This window comes from Mustela nivalis, assembly GCF_964662115.1.
Source record: "Mustela nivalis genome assembly, chromosome: 5".
NCBI classification, from domain to species: Eukaryota; Metazoa; Chordata; class Mammalia; order Carnivora; family Mustelidae; genus Mustela; species Mustela nivalis.
Window position 1 is genome coordinate 95,911,887 of NC_139024.1, and position 15,540 is coordinate 95,927,426.

The 15,540-nt window shown below is 39.2% G+C and overlaps 1 pseudogene across 1 annotated transcript; it reads left to right on the top strand.

Annotated features, from left to right (window-relative positions):
• The first annotated feature begins 13,375 nt into the window (after positions 1-13,375).
• On the top strand, positions 13,376-14,977 carry LOC309864276 (ornithine decarboxylase pseudogene; annotated as a pseudogene). Its single transcript has one exon. The product of its transcript is annotated as an ornithine decarboxylase pseudogene (transcript).
• Positions 14,978-15,540: the final 563 nt, after the last annotated feature.

A 15,540-nucleotide genomic window follows, 5' to 3' on the forward strand; every position in this document is an offset into this window, starting at 1 on the left:
CCGAACCATGAAAATCATGACAATCTTCCTTTTGCCAGATGCTCAATCTATCTGCAAATTTTCATTGAAGCACAACTTGTTTGCAAAATGTAAAATTAGAAGTGACAGACAAATCTATTTTTATAAATCTTTGCCTGTCTATTTTGAGACTGTGCATTTTAAAAGAAGAATTGAGGCCAGCTGTTGAACTTGACTGAAATATCTAATGATGCTACTCTGTTTCCTTCTAGTTTATAAGATATAGCCATTTTCCCCCAGTCTTAACAATAAGCACTGGGATCTAGGACACCCATGCTACCATTTCAGTTGTACAGAGAGTGGGTTAGCCTGGTGTTTGTTAGATATAAGGCTGAGAAAGGGTAATTCATGATTTCCTAGAAACAGAGTCCCGGCTTAAATTTACTTACCATGTGACTTTAAATAAAACCCTGTACTGTCTAGACTTAAGTTTTTTCATCTGTTAAATAGAGATAAAACGGCTTATTTCCTTGCTTACCCAACTATTAAATTTGAATGTCTTGTAGTTAAAAATAATGCCTTGTACTTAAACAAAAAAGTAAGTATCACAACAGGAATTTTAGACTTACAAGAGCAGCCTTAACCATACATGAGACTTCACTTCAATTTCTATAGGATCAATCTCTCAATCAACCAGTATTCATTAAGGGGATCCTATATGCAAAGTAATACAATCAACTGTGGTTCTGGAACTAAAACAAGTTCCAGAGCATTCCTATTTAATATATAATTAGTATCATAAGCAAATGATGAAAACCTAAAAAACCCACGACCTACCGAGTCATTTATAATGCCAGTAGATATAAAATTTCCAATGGAATTCAACAAGAAAAAAGTGGAGAGTGAGAGGAAAGTTCTGATATTCACCATACATGGCCTGTTAACAGAACTGGAGGGATAGCCACTATACATAATCTATTAACAGAACCGGAGGGCACCCAAGCAGAAATCTGCCCCATCTTCCTGACTTCTTGGCACAGTCAGGAATCAAACATTCCTCTAAAGCTAAATGGCTCTCATTTTATACAATGACTTTTCTTCTGTTTATTTCTCTAAACCCTGCTAGCTGATTGCTTCAAAATACCTCTTCCTTTTTGGTCATCTGTTTCATCCTTTAGCCAATGTAGGCATTTTTTTTTTTTTAAGATTTTATTTATTTTGACAGAGAGAGACACAGCGAGAGAGGGAACATAAGCAGGGGGAGTGGGAGAAACAGGCTTCCCACTGAACAGAGAGCCTGATGCGGGGCTCAAACCCAGGACCCTGGGATCATGACCTGAGCCAAACACAGATGCTTAACGACTGAGCCACCCAAACGCTCCGCAATGTAGGTCTTTTTAAATAAGAACCCACTTCACATCCTCTTCACCTAGCCCAAAGCTCCCTGACCTGACCTCCAAACAGGTATATAAAACTTAGGTAAACTGCAGTTTTCCAATCAGAAAATCTAGTTTCCTTCCAGCCTTCCATGATAAAAACAGGTAGCAAAATTGGGAGGAGACTAACAAAAAGCACATTAAATGTGCATGCCTACTTAAAACTGCTAAAATGTGTCTCCCAAGGAAACAAGGCATATTTAGTTCTTCCACCAACTCATGTGGAAGGCCGTCATTCTTCCTCCCATTCTAGAAATGATGTGACATCTAATTCAGTCACATGGCCTGAGGTCTTGCAGTCTGAACCCCACCTTTGTCCAAATTTGCTTATCTTCCTGCGGTATCGCACTGACCACAGCTCTGAGCCCATTGTTTCACTCTCTTTCCTGTGTTCTTCTTGTTCTCCTTCTCTTCCTATCTTCCTCGTTATCTTCCTGAGATTGCGAAGAGACTTTGTGATTCACCTTACCATCCTTCCTGCTGGTCTCAGCCCCAAGGTTTAGATGGGGCGAAAGTCCTTTCTAGATTTAGCATCATTAAGCCCTGAATCTGTTGGGAGCAGGGGATTTATTTAAAGATATTTTAGGCTCTGAGATGTCTCTCAAAAACAGGTGATAGTTAACTGCATTATTTTCTTTCCTGCATCCTTTCCTATCCAATCCTGCTCAAAATTCTTCACTGTATTTGAATATATTCCAAAATCCTCAGTCTCTTCTTGTCCATGTAAAGAACTTCAATCTAACTTTTCACTATTTTTCTTAGCTCCTTTATAGATGCAGAATTACAAAGCATATCATCTACTGAAACTCTGAACAGTCTCATTCATTTTCATATACCTCTTCCCCATCCAAGGCTAGAAAACAACCTGAATATAGTAAGTAATCAATTACTGTTGCTTAAAGAATGGGTAAATATACAATACAAGAAGATTAGATTTCATATAAAATGAGTTCAGTGTCAGTAATAATACTTTTAATTCTATATTACATATATCATTTGGAAATAAAGCAGTGGTTCCTATAACTAGGGGTGTTTTTGTACACATGCACGCATGCGCGCGCACATACACACCCCCCCCCCAAGGACACTGGGTAATTTTTGTTTCTCACAATTAGGGGAAAGTTGTTATTGACATCTAATCAGTAGAGGCTGGGATACTTCTGAACATCCTAAGAACAGCCACCACACACACACACAGACACAGAGCAAAAAACTATCCAGTGCAAAAAAAAAAAAAAAAAATCAACGATGCAAAATCGAGGAATCCTAATACAAAGATACTGAAGGAAAGGGATCCTAGAAAGACTTCAGGTGCCTTGACTTCAATCCTGAAAGTGTGTATCCTCTGCTTAGTACTCAAACTCACTGCACTGAGCCCCAGAGCTACAGCCTGATGCTCACCAGACAGCACAGGCACCCTCTATGCCCCCAATCATCTTACAATCAGAAAGTGACAGATGCAACAGATTGTTTTATGAGCCCATGAGATAAGATGCCTGCCACAACTGCCACCTCTTCTGAGACTATATAGTACATTCAGAAGAGAGTGAGCTATGACAAAGCTAAGGTGGAATCCCCATGCTACCACTTTCTTCAGCCAAAGAGACTTGAGCAAATCACTGAAATTTTCTGAGCCACGGTTTCTATAAAATGTTGATAACTCCAAGATTCCACAGAGAGTGAAAAATAAAATTATAAAGTACCTGGCACATAGTGCATATCTGAAAACAAAAATAAGGCAGCTAGTGTCATTGCATACGACTCTGATTTTAAAACATTAACACTGTTTTAGACACATTACTCACACCACAATAAGGACTAGGTTCTGCCATATTGTATCCTCACAAGGATAAGCCATGTCTCAGAGAGACTCTGTTCCTCCCACTTAAGATTTGTAATGAAGTCAATCAAAGCCATAGTCAATCCAGAAGACCTACACTGAGAGCAAGAAATAAACCTTTGGTAAATATCTGAGCTTGGGGGATTTTTCTTTACCATAATGTTAATTTGGCTAGGTTGAATGGAACTGCCACCAACTGCCCAACCAGGAATATAAAACTCCCTTCTAGCCTAGAAAATCCGGTATCATGTAGGTGACAGTCCACTGGGAGACTAAATGCTAAATGCTAAAAAGAACACGACGTAAAGTCTTGTCAGACTACAGTGAACTGAAGTTCCATGGACTGGAATAGAAAGAAGTTCTTGGTACTGAAAGGTTGACTATTAAAGCCAGAATTTGAACAGGGCATGCGAACTGTCCTTGATTTTTTTTGTTCAAAAATTTACTCTTTCACCTTCTCCAAACTTAGCCTGGCCCTTGGCAAGTCTTTGTGAATCTTACACGGGCCTTATATTACAGAGCAATTCAAAAAGTTGCCAATGACCGAAATCAATTCACTCTACAGAACCAGATGTGTATCATGTGTTTGCTTCAACTATCTGTTACTACATAATTCTCTCAACAACCTGATTATTAGATTTTCCTCCAAACTTCACCTATTTCTACAATGGTTGTAACTGGTTAATAACTTCTTTTAAGGACTCCTGATTGCTTCTCAGAAAATGTCCTGACATGATGAGCAGGTCCACAACATGGTGAGAAAAAAATAAGTTTGTAGATGCCCTTTTCCCCTACTCTATTGAAAAAAAAAAGAAAGAAAAAAATCATTTTCCTCTCTGCCAACTGATTATGCAGCCACGTTGTTTGAAAGCTTGCATAATTTACATTAGCATGCTTAAGATCTCAGGTGACTATGCCTTTGAGGCCAGCATGCTAACCCCAGTGGGCCGATTTGATATTCTTCCCAATATCTGACCCTTTTTTCCTTGTTAATTACAGGCAGACTTCCCTGGTCTGGCCCTAGATCTGCACCTGTTTCCCATCTTTGAGCAGCTGCTAATTAGGTTGAAAATAGTGGGGCTGGGCAGTGCAGGCCACACATGCCTCATCAGGCTATTGATCAGGCTGGCATACCACACGGGCAGTAATGGAGTCTGTTCAACCCAATTCCAAAATAAAAGCCATTCCTGGAGTTGCATGTTTGAATCCAAGCATACGCCAGGCCATACACCAAATATAAAACATGCAAAGAGACACTTAAGTTTCAAAATAATTTTTTTCTTTGAAATGCCAGGTATGACTTTAATTGCTTACTATTTACTTCGCAATCGATTCTTTTATTTTGGAGTTAAAAACAAACAAACAAACAAACCTTCTTTTATGGACAAGATACGTGTATTTATATGGAAATAATTTAAACAGTATATTATATGGATACATTTATATGTGTCCACATACAATTTACATGTATCCATATACAATTATATGTTTGTCAACTATCCAAGCAAAATCCTTATTCTGCATTCTCATTCGGCCTTGTGCGTAACACAGTTTATGTAGCATTTTGTCCTTCATCATGATTTATGCTTTGGATCACTATTAACACATAAAACTCTGATTATCAAAGGGGATGCTACAGTTACCTGTGTGTAGTCTGGGAAACAGGTAGGGGTAGTTTGAGATGGTCACAATGATTATGGGAGGCTACTGGCAGCAAGTGGGTACAATGTGTTTACACAAAGATAATTTGTCCAGCATCTCTTAGAAATCACAGATGACAGACCAGTTTACCATTTTACAAATATCTATACCTAGAACCTAATTCCATTTCTTTTATAAACATAAAACTTTTGCAACTTTAATACACTGGATTTTAATATCTTAAATTTGCCAAGAATGCAAATCCAGGGAAGATTAGACTTTGTCTGGTTTGAAATTCTTCTAGAGTTATTCAGTGTTTTGAAGACCACATCACTAGTCTGATATGTCAGTCACCAATAAATCACATCACTACCTTTCTCTCTTTGTAGCTTCTGTATTCATGATTTTATGTACAGCTACAGCATTTGATGACCTCACTGTACCATCTAGGGCAGTGTAGTGTAAGCCTTCATATACTGAAAAATATAAACATTATTTTTATATAATTTTTCTTGGATTCTACAGTTAGACCATCATACTGATTTATAATTATATGTATAGTTAATTTATATCATCTATTATTTTCATTCAAGGACAGCAAAGAGAATATAATAAAACATTTATTATGAAAAGGAGAGGTTAGGTTTGACAGATCAAGAGTCACTGTTCTCGGGTAATAGATCCAGGTACAATTTCCAGATGAAATATGCCTTTGGCATTGACTTTATACCTTTGGGCCTGGTATATGATAGTCAATGATTTGTTTCTGCAAATTCTATTTCTTTTTTTTTTAATTATGTTTCTTATTTCTCCTCCTGATATTATCACACATTCTACTCTGTCTATGACCCAAGCACTTTGCCCAGCAGAGCTGCCCCAACATAGCCATCCAATGGTCTAAATGCAGAGAAGCCTCAGATATCCCAGAAATGATTCACAGTGTCTTTTTACCTTGAGATAAACCTCATGCTCACTCCATGTAAACATTTTAGAGGCTAGTGTAATGGAATATTAATCTAAAGTTGACCTGTTACTCTTGACCCTTCCTGAGTTCTCCTATCATATGACTCTAAAGGATTAGTTCTTCACTTTGTTCTTTCGAACAAGAAAAGGGACTTTATAGAAAGTCATGGCATTCATCCTTTTTTGCTCCACTTCTTATGTCTTAACCGTTGAGAAATTGTAAAATTAGACACAGGGAATTTTCTTTCTTTTTTTAAAGATTTTATTTCTCTATTTGAGAGAGATTATGAGACAGAACAGAGAGCATAATGGGGGCAGAGTGCACAAGCAGAAAGGTGGGTGGTGGGAGGGAGCAGAGGGAAAAGGAGAAGCAGACTCCCCCCACTACACAGGGCTCGATCCCAGGACCTGGACTCAGAGATCAAGAAATGAGCTGAAGGCAGATACTTAACCAGTTGAACCTGGCCAGGTTCCCTGACACAGGAAATTCTCTCAAGTAGAGTACATCAGATTTCAAAGTTCCTGGGCTTGGGTTATATATTCAAAGACATATGTTGATTCCATCTCTCTCCTGCAAACTGAATATAGCTTAATTCAATTAAATTTCTTATAAAAGCATTCCCATTAACAACCTCAATCACAGTATTAAGAAGGCATCCTTAATAATTCTCCTTTCATATTCAGAATTTTGAATGATCTGATAATTATGGACATGATATGTTTGAATTAGTAGATAAACTACCTCAAGTTATTGAAGATGAAAGTTACATATGTCCCCATGAAGTACCAATAGAAGGTTATTTCTTCACTAAATGAGCTAACATATTAGGAAACACGGGAAAATGCAACTCAACATCATCACAAATATCCAGCTTATCTGCTCTGCCTTCGGAGTGGGAGCCTTCTCATTGGTTCTATATTGTGATTCTCCCAAGAACCTTCAGGTTCTCCCTCTTCCCAAAGCAAAATGAATGCACCAGTTCTGACCCTCATGTCTTCCTACTATACCATCAAGAGGAAGGCTTAGAAAGTCACTTCACCCAAAGCCCTCAGGAGAGAGAGGAGGACTTCCTTTCAAAGCCTCCTCATCTAACTCTTGGATTATGTGCCCACACCTGAGCTGATTGATCATTGTAGTCCCAACTCTACTGATGGGCTCTGCTGATTGCGTTATTCCAATCAGGACACATCCTTACAGCAAGATGTGGTTTAGTACCATACATCTTACTGTCGAGAGTAAAATAAAGGGCAGTTTCCCAAAGGAAATTTTTACCAAAAAAGGTTGTTTGGATGCTGACTGGCAAAACCAACAGATGTTCATTGCAAGACTTTCCCTTAATTGGATTGATGATTGTTTTTGTTTCATGTTTTAATAAAACCTTGAAAACATCAAAAAAGTACATAACTCACTCTGTAAAAACAAAAACACATTCCTACATTTTAAATAAAAACAAGCTCAAATTCTTTTTGCAATTTAAATGCATATCAAAGTCAAAGCATTTCTCCATGTTTGACTTATTAGCAGAAGATAAATAGTGTTGATTCGTGAGAGGTTTTCTTCTTTAAATATATTGGAATGAATTATTTTTGTGTACCACATTCCACATTTTTTGCCTATTTTTGAAATTTCCCAGTAAAATCAAATTATATTGAATACTTCAGAGTATCTCTTTAGAATTTGAAAGAAAATTCTTGTTGCAAAGCTACATTTGGAAAAAGGCAGTTGCTCTAGAATAATTAAAAATTTGCATACTCTATGCTGTGAAATGTGTAAGCTTGATGATTCACAAACCTGTACTCCTGGGGTAAATAATACATTATATGTTAATTTAAAAACTTGCATACTCTAAATATCAACAAATACTTTGAAAATTCAAGCCTATAAAATCTATTAAGACTGGTATGAATGGGTGGCTCCGTGGGTTGAGTTGTTTCAGCTCAGGATCTCATGGGTCCTAAGATCAAGCCCCATGCTGGGCTCTGCACTAAGCGGATTCTCTCCCTCTGCTCCTTCCCCCACTGGTGGTTGAGTGCATGCTCTCTCTCTCTAATAAATAAATAAATAAATAAATAAATAAATCTTTAAAAAATAATAAAGACTATTACTTATCTTTTTCTGTAGGGACAAGTGGGTTTTCCAAATCTGTGGTTGAATTTCTTCTCACTATTGGTCTTCTAGTTCTTGAATTTATAATAGGCACAGAGAATATAGTCATGAACACTAGCAGTCTCTTCCAGTGAAATTTCCCAATAAAATCAAATTATATTGAATACTTCAGAGTATCTCTTTAGAATTTGAAAGAAAATTCTTGTTGCAAAGCTACATTTGGAAAAAGGCAGGTGCTCTAGAATAATTAAAAATTTGCATACTCTATGCTGTGGTCTCAGCTTTGTGCCATCTTCTTCACTGCCCTTAACTTATGCTCTGTTTGGGAGACAGAGCTCCAGATCTTGACTCTACCATGGAAATAGCCCCATGCCTATCAACTCACACCAACTATGTTTATGGGGAAGAGGTATCCTATAACTTCATAGCTTTGGAGTCCCCAGTGCAGCCTGGTTAAATCACCTGTTAGGCTAGCTAATGGCACCACTATTTATTTAGTTACCTATGACAGAAACTATATGAGTTTCTTGTGTGCCTTCTACTTCCTCATCCTGGATATATGTTCAGTCTTCAAGTCTCTACTTTATGTCTCTTACCTCTCCATTTCTGCTACACACTTGGTACAGAGCCTCCTAACTAGTCCTCCTGCAGACAGGTTTCATTTCTAGCATTATCACTACACAGGACCTTCCATATTTTGTCTATAGCTAAGTCTGTAAAGTACAAATTTGAGTATAATAATCCACCCTGTGAATCCCTTCCAGAGACCGACAAAGCTGAGGATAAGGCTCAACAGCCCCTGATCATTTTCACTTCCCACCAGCACTGATCCCTTTCCCTTTCCAAGAAGAAAAGCATTTTTAAACTGCAGTGTTTTAGAACTACACACAGGTTCTCCCAGAAAGCCCCTGTTATACCTTTTGGTCTTTGTTGTTTCTTCTGTCTGCAGTGCCCTCAACCTTACCATCTTACCCCTCCTTCATTACACGACTCAAGGTGACCAAATGGGTAAAGCTTTCCTTGACTCTTCCAGGCAGATTCCAGAAATTTTTGTGTATTTTCGTGTTACACCAGTTACGAGTTTGTGTCGTAGTTCTTACTTTGCTTATCCATTTTTTAAGTTAAGCTATACACTTGGAGGTAAATCCTGACTTTTTCTCTCTTTCTTCTATAACATATTTTCAGAATACAGCACTGTGAGTACAAAGGAGACGCTTCATTTAAAAACGGCTGTGGGGGAACAATGGATGGAAAGTTGGGTGTGACACCAAGTACATATTCTTCTACCTAACTTACTCTGTAAGTCATCCCATATGCTATTCTCATCTCAGCCACCTCACCTTGTCTTTACTTTCTTCATCAACCTCCATGCAGTCAGGAAAGCCACAACAGAGCTTGTTAAGAACCTACGTTACTTCATGTTACTTAGCTTTATGTTATGGCTTATGATTTCTACTTTATGTTTGGTCTTATAGTGTTCTTCCAGGTTACAGTGACCACTGTCCCTAACTGTGCCCCCACATTTGAAATAACAATGGTATTCAAGCCCCAAATGAAGCCCCATACCTCTTGTATGAAGTTCTCTACCAGCCACCAAATCCTCTCAGTGGTTTTCATTTTAGAAGTGGTCCGAAAGAACAAATCAATGATATCAATAATTAAATTATACAAGTAAGAAAAATCTTAAGTCAAGATCTCTTTTTACTTCTTCCGGATGCAGGTTAGTTTGTTGCAGCACTATTGTCCTTCTTCTTTAATGCTGCTTAACTATCTGCATGGCTCTACTGTATCTTAATGACCATTTTATGCATCTATTTCTTTCCCTTCCTGCATGAGCCCTAAACTGGGAGCCCCCAGAAATCAGGAACTATGCTTCTTTATATTGACAGGGTGTTACACGATACCTAATACATAGTAAATTAATCAAGTCTCTAAAAAAATGAATGAATGCATTCACCACTTTGTATAAGGCATAATAGTCTGTTAAGCAGGAATTGTTTTGTATTTTTCACACATACCTAGCAAAGAGTCTGCCATATGTGGAGGCCAAGAAAAACAAGGCTGTACCCACCTCAAGTCCAGCCCTGACATAAGTACAGCCATCTTGACAAAGCAAAAGCTGGCACCTGGCATCCCCTCTCCACCTGCTCCCCTCCCCTTGGTAGTATGTGTAAACAAATAGTTAACTTGCAGAAATCACAATCCTGCAAGACAGGAGTCTCCCTCGGTTTACAAATGTCCCAATGCTAAATCTCACTAACAAGGATGTTTGATGCTTGATAGGAGGAATGTGACATTCCACCAGGAAATTCCCAACTGTCTTCATGTTAGTGCCTCACTAGAGGGGAAAATGGCCTTGGCTTGATAATAACCAAGCCTCCAATATCCTGACAGTCTTCTTTACCCTGATAGCCCTTCTGAACATCTCCTTTGTCCTCACCCACCACCGAGTCCACCCCTACTCTGCCTTTAAAAACTCTGACTGTAATCTGATTCAGGGTCCTCCTCCCTACTCTGCTATGTCGGGTATACTTGGGCCCAAGCTTAAGCTTGTCAAATAAACCCTCATGCGATTGCATTGGTGTTGGCTCCTTGGTGGTCTCTTAGATGTGAAAACTCGGGCATAACACCACACAGTGAGCTGAATGGGTAATTGTTGAGTGACTGGGAAAACTACATATATCCAGAAGTAGCTAGCCATACTGTTTTACCAGGTTTTTGTGGCCTCTGGGCTTACCACATTCATCAGGAAAGTATTAGTAAATTAATACTAATATTACTATTTACAGCTTCCACATATATATACACACTTACACAGAGATGGCACACAAAATGGTGAGCACAGACAGACTCACCCTAGGAGAGTAACAAAGCCCAATCATGCACACATTTCACTACTACAAATTTAACTTTGCATGCATGGCAGAATAGGAGATCACAATTTAGTAAGTGCAGGGACTCCACCTGCCATTCTAAAAGAAATAAGCCCTCCTACAGTCTCAGTCCCCATATTCCTGAGCTGTGATAGATATCTTGCCTTGTTAAAAAGAATGCTTGTCTTTAAAGTTATTTACGTGTCATACAGCACAGTCCTTAAGGGCAAACCACTACTTCATCTGAGCCTCAGTCAGAACTGGAGTTTCAATATTGGAGGAAAAGATAATACATGCTATACTGGTTTCCAGTGTGGTGCCTTCTTAGGAGATTTTCATGGGTAACTGACCAAGAAGGAGTTTTTGTCTGAACACTGCAGAATACGTTATTCCGTCGTAGAGAGTAAGAAGCGGAGGGCTCCAAGGACAGAACTGCAAGATGTGTTGAGAAAAAGAAGTCATCAGAGATGGGAAAAAAGTAGCCAGAGGATTATGAAGAGAATCAACAAACGTTGGTGTCATAAAAGCCAAAAAGTGGAGAATTTCTAAGGAAAAAAATGATTAATGACTTTCCAATTCAGCAGAGATCTAGTGAGTATATAAGATCACCAAATGTTATTCAAAGCAAAGTTCTGATTAGCCTTGTTAATGGTAGAAGTAAAACCTCAGACTATTTGTATTCTTCAAAGATGGAAACATGAGACTAAAATATATATACATATATATTGTGATATATATAATATTAAAATGTAATATATGTGAAATAAAAGTATGTCCATGAATATCCTATTTTGACAATTAATAAAAGTAGAATAATTTCTGTCTGGGGGGGATGGGAGAAAAGAACACCCTGTTTTGAATTTCTCAAGCCAGAAATGAGATCAGCCCAAAGAGACATACTGCACTTTCAGGGATATATGGAAGAAAACTGACATGAGGCAAGTTGACAGCTGGAAAATAAAACTGTAATCAGAAACAGCAGCTGTGCTCTGACACCTAAATTGGTCCTGAGAAAGGGTCTAGAGAATTTATGGTGAAAGGGAACCTAGAACTTAGGGGGTTGGGAGTAAAAATGCATTTTTAAAAATTTCTGCACGGTCTTGCCTGGAACCTAGAAAATGAGTTAGGATTGCTTAAAAGTTAAGTCCAGATCAGACCAGGAGGCAACATCCTTATAAAGAACTTTCCCAGCCTGCTGAGTGCAGCAGATGAGATGTTGTATCAAGTCACTCTTGGATATACTCGACTCACAAGAACAAAGGAAACAAGAAAAAAAAAGTGAAGGAGAAAGTTGAACTCAAACAGTGTTGCTTTCTTATCCTCAGTCTTGAGGAAATTGGTGCCTAAGTTGAAAGTGCCCTGAAGGCGGCTTTAACTTACCTGACCAGTCCTCAGCCGAGGGACTGCCGCGGGTCCTGCTGACCTAGGCAACCGTTTGAGGGTCAACCTTCCATGCAACTCAAATATTCTTGAAGAAGCTCTCCTGTGTATTAAAGTGGACAGCATTGTTTTCCTCTCTCTCAGCTTGCTTTTCTCTCAGAGTTGTTTGTTCTTTAATGGCTATGACTTGGTTTGTGCTGCTGGCAAAGGTAGTTCCTCGAGAGGGTGAATTAGGGCAAGACTATGGTACTCAGTACTTCCCTTCTGGGGCAGGAACAGGAGCCTCTCTGTCATTTTCATGGTGATACTTCACAAGACTCTAGCTTTACAAGTTGTCAAACTGACCCTGTATGTTCACTGAAATAAGAATTCCAATTAATAGGACAGTTTCTATTTTTTCAAGAGCCAATGTTATTGAGGATATTGGGGTCAGTTTTGTTGGCTGGTTAGCAGAGAAACAGAATGCAAGGGGAGCAGGAAAAAAAAGGATTCATATAAGAAAATTTGCCTGGAAGAGTCTGTTTAGAAACCCCAACTCCTGAAATACAGATAGACCCCCACCCTCGCACATTTCCACAATATTAAGCACTGTACCATGAATTATTTCCTTAATATGTACTGGAGGAAGAGGTAACATTTATATGCCTAACACAGAAATAGACACTCCTGGTGGAGGGAGCTGTAAGAATCCAGAAACAAGATATAGGGACCACAAAATTTTTAAAATGAAGACATTATATAAAAGGTAAATTCCATGATGCAATCCACTTCAGTTCAGCTGGCAAAACAACACAACCTACTAGAATAGCTAGGGTTCATTTTCCACGTGCATCCATTATCTGGACTCTGTTCTGAGGGAACAACAGGTCAGTGGCCCCAGTCCCTGAGCCAGAGCTCCGAAGCCACCTGGGGCCAGTGGTCCCCATGGAAAGGGTCAGGGCGGCAAGGGGGCTGGCTGGGCAGCAGGCCAGCCTGCACACTCACCAAGGGGCTGGCCTGTCACCCTGCCATGTGCTCTACAACAGCAAATTCTTTGTAAATCAGAAGATCTCTGCTGCTGCACCAAGAGCGTGTGCATCTTCAGTGGGCCTTGGAATCCCTGGGAATTGCCTTTGTGAGATGCTAGACATAATTTGTTAAATTCCATCTCAGTTTTCCATGGGACCATCAAGAGACCATGAACAACTTTAGTTAATACAGAATTTGACTGCCATTTCCTCTGTGAAAACTTTACTGCCAAGGGCAGCCTGGACCAAAAAAATTAAAGAAGTTTCATCTTCTGATGATAAGGATGCCTTCTATGTCGTAGACCTGGGGGACATTCCAAAGAAACATCTGAGATGGTTAAAAGCTCTTCCTAAGGTCACCTGCTTTGATGCAGTCAAATGCAGGGATAACGGAACCACAGTGAAGACCCTAGCTGCCACTGGGACAGGATTTGACTTTACCAGCAAGACTGAAATGCAATTGGTACTGAGTACCCCAGTGTCTCCAGAGAGGATTACCTACGCAAATCCAAACAAGTGTCTCAGATTACACTGTCAGTAATGAAGTACAGAGGATTTGATTGTGAAGTCCAATTGATCAAAGTTGCCAGGGCACATTCAAAGGCAAGGTTGGTTTTGCAGATCGCCACTGATGATTTCAAAGTAGTCAGTTGTCTGGGTATTAAATTTGGTGCCATATTCAAAACCAGGGGGTACCTTTGGGGGCAAAAGAGCTGCATATTGATATCATCGGTGTCAGCTTCCTTGTAGGAAGTGGTTGTACTGAGACCTCTGTGCATACTATCCCTGAGACCAGCACTGTCTTTGACATGGGAGCTGAGCTTGGTTTCAACATGGTACTTGCTTGATATCAAATGTGGCTTTCTTGGATCTGAAGATGTAAAGCTTAAATTTAAAGAGATCACCAGTGTTATCAACCTAGCACTGGACAAGTGTTTTCCAGCAGGCTTAGGAGTGAGAATCATAGCTGAGTGCAGCAGATGAGATGTTGCATCAGCTTTCATGCTTGTAGTTAATATCATTGCCAAAAAAAATATTGTACTAAAGGAACAGACAGACTCTGATGATGAAGATGAGTTGAACGAACAAACCTTTAGGTATTACATGAATAATGGAGTATATGAATCATTTAATTGCATTATTTGTGATCATGCACACATAAAGTCCCTCATGCAGAAGAAACCCAAACCAGCTTAGAAGTAGTATTCAACCAGCATATGGGTACCAACATGTGACAGCCTTAATTGCATTGTTGAATGTTGTGACTTGCCCTAGATGCATATGGGCTATTGGACGCTCTTTGAAAACATGGGTGCTTACACTGTTCCTACTGTTTGTACTTTCAAAGGGTTCCAGAGGCCGACGATCTACTATGTGACTTCAGAGCCAACATGGCAACCGATGCAGCAGATCCAGAACCATGAGTTCCTGCTGGAAGGAGAGGAGCAGGATGTCAACACTCAGCCTATGTCCCATGCTCCCACTGGGAAAGCAGGATGAAGTGGGATTAAGTGTCCCCAGCTACCTATGCTTCAGCTAGCATTACTATGTAATATCTGCTAACTTCAAGTTTAGCTTGAATTATGGGATGTGGGGGGGACTGTTTCACAAGTAGTGCTAGTTTTTTTGAAATGTCTTTGTAGGTAGGGTTGGCACAGATGCAACAATATGGAACACTAGAAGATGGAGCCACTTATCTGTGTTCCTATGAGAACTACTTGAATATTTGTTTTATAGGGATTTTTATTCACTTTTCAAACATGCTACCAAAGAGTGCCCTCAGCTGCTAAGCAAGCATCTGTAGCTTGTACATTGGTAGAATGGGTCACAAGCTTAGTGTTTTGACCTGTTTTTAAAATAAAGTATTTTGAAATGAAAAAGAAACTTAGAACGGCAAATGTATATTCACGTATTCTTGCCTATAAGTGAGAGATAAATACAAATCTATCTTCTGCTAAAAAAGGAAACAAACAAAATATATTTCCAAATGAGTGAGTGCAGAGTGAGGTCTTTCGCTATACATCAGGTGACTAGATGCCCTAGTGAGCTGGGGACTGCCTCAACTTACTCTTGTTTCCCAGCACAATTATACACAGAGCTCCCACTAACCCTTTAAGGTGTTGTAGTTTGGACAATAAGTTACACACTTGTCCTATAAAATAAGACAGGTTTAAATGACTATAGACAGGGAGGAGGAGTTAAGATGGTGGAGGAGTAGGAGGCTCTAAGTTTGACTCGTCCCTCAGATACAACTAGATAATAATGAAGTCATCCTAAATGACTGTAGACATCAAAACTTCCCAAATAAAAGTACAATTTGAGCCCATTATCATTA